The sequence below is a fragment of the Chrysochloris asiatica genome, unplaced genomic scaffold (assembly GCF_000296735.1).
Source record: "Chrysochloris asiatica unplaced genomic scaffold, ChrAsi1.0 scaffold00018, whole genome shotgun sequence".
In the NCBI taxonomy this organism is placed as follows: domain Eukaryota; kingdom Metazoa; phylum Chordata; class Mammalia; order Afrosoricida; family Chrysochloridae; genus Chrysochloris; species Chrysochloris asiatica.
In genome coordinates this window covers 11,393,885-11,396,035 of record NW_006408536.1, presented here as the reverse complement: position 1 = coordinate 11,396,035, position 2,151 = coordinate 11,393,885, and the positions used below count along the sequence as shown (strand labels likewise).

General features: G+C 42.0%; 1 pseudogene; it reads left to right on the top strand.

Annotated features, from left to right (window-relative positions):
* Positions 1-391: 391 nt before the first annotated feature.
* On the top strand, positions 392-1,754 carry LOC102812467 (annotated as a pseudogene).
* Positions 1,755-2,151: the final 397 nt, after the last annotated feature.

Here is a 2,151-nt window from a genome sequence, read left to right as displayed (position 1 = left end):
ACTCGATGGCACCTAACAACAACAACAACAACATAGGTCTTTCTAATTTTGAAATTCAATGATTTTATAATTTTTCTCAAAAGTCCTTTCCAGTCTTACATCTTACTGATTGCTCATACAGATCCTCTGCCCTACATTCACTGGCACACTCAACAGGTTTCAGACTTTCTCATTATTTGAGTTTTCTGCAATATTCTCCACTTTGATTATCTCTTTTTGAATAGTCTAAATACTGGAAAGTACCAATCTTATTAAAAGTTATAAAACATATGGTATGTTAAAGCTTAATTACTGTGGCTTTGAGCACTGCTGCCGGCTCCGGTGGTCGCTGCACGTCTCTGCTCAGCTTGCAGTGCATGTGTTGACTGCTTCCCTGACAGCACCTGGGACCATGGCCAGCACTGAGGGCACCTTCATGGCCATCAAGCCTGACGGCGTGCAGCGCAGCCTGTTGGGTGACATCATTGAGCGCTTTGAGCGGAAGGGATTCCGTCTTGTGGCCATGAAGTTCATGAGGGCCTCAGAGGAGCACCTGAAGCTGCATTCCATCGACCTGAAGGACCGCCCATTCTTCTCGGGCTGGTGAAGTACATGAACTCAGGACCAATTGTGGCCATGGTCTGGGAGGGGCTGAATGTGGTAAAGACACGTTGAGTGATGGTTGGGGAGACTAATCCAGCATATTCTAGGCGTGGAGATTTCTGTATTCAAGTTGGCAAGAGCATCATTCATGGCAGTGATTCAGTAAAAAGTGCTGAGAAAGAAATCCATCTCTGGTTTAGGGGAAACTTCATTACTATGAATGATACAATTGTTGTTAAATGTCATCAAGTTAATTTTAACTCATAGCAACCCTATATAGGGTTTCTGAGGAGTAACTGGTGGGTTTGAACCACTGACGATGTGGTTAGCAGTCCAGTGCTTATCCTACAGCACCATACCAGGACTCCATATTGCAATAGCTGTTGTTGTTATGTGCCTTTAAGTTGCGTCCGATTCATAGAGAACCTCTATAGGATTTCCAAGGAGCAGCTGGTGAGTTTGAACCACCAATTTGTGGTTCAAACCGACCTTGTGGTCCAGTGCTTTACCTTATAGCACTTAGGACTTGCTTTTTAAAATAGCCATGCTATGCTTGAATCTCAAGTATTTAAATGTGTGTATGTATAGGCTAAAAAAGACAACTCACTTCCCCTACCCATACTTTGTTGTTGTTAAGTGCCATGGAGTTGATTCCGACCCATAGCGACCCTGTATAGGGTTTCCAAGGAGCAGCTGGTGAGCTTGAACTGCCAACCTTGCAGTTCAAATGTCTTTTTAGTCGGCACATTAACCCACAGCACCACATCAGGACTCCTATCCATACTTACTCATTTTGAAAAGAATAAATAAATTTATACAGAATATTCCTTAGAAGCGAGGATGGCAGACTTTGGTTCCCTTACTTTGAACATGTCACCGGAAAAGACCAGTTGCTAGAAAAGGACTTGATATTGAGTAGAGGGAAAGCCTCCATGAGATGGATTGGCACAACCATCACAGCAAAGGACTCAAACATACCAACAATCAAGGAGGTGGTTTAGGACCTGGCAATGTTTTATCTGATTATTCATAAGGCCATCATGTGTTCGAGCCTACTCAATGGCAACTAATAGCAACAACAGAGGTGAGCTAACCTAGTTGAAGTCGTAAAAATGTCGTAACTCTTTTTGATTTTTAAATTTTTATTCTAGTTGATCTCTAAAAATATTTAGACTTCAGCATTAAAACTGAATCAGGTAAATGAACACATGTCTTTACACAATGTTTCACCAAAACTGCGTCTGCTAATACTTCTTACCAAGAAAAGTTTCTGGGAGAAAGAAGGCAAGTCATTATTTGGTCCACTAGTTTTACTTTTTCTTTGGAGAGGGATCAGAATCCTTTAATTCCATCAGTTTTCTGGGGAACACAATATGGAAACTTGGGGCTGCTCTGGATAAGGTGGTCATGGATGAAGACCTGCCTGGAAGCCTAAGAGGGAAATGGGAGTGCTTTATGAAACTGTGCCAAATCCATTTCCCATTGCTATGAAGTGGATTTCCAAGGCTATAATCTTTATGAAATAAGGAGAACTGGTAATATAGTGGGCTACGACTTGTGCTGCTAACT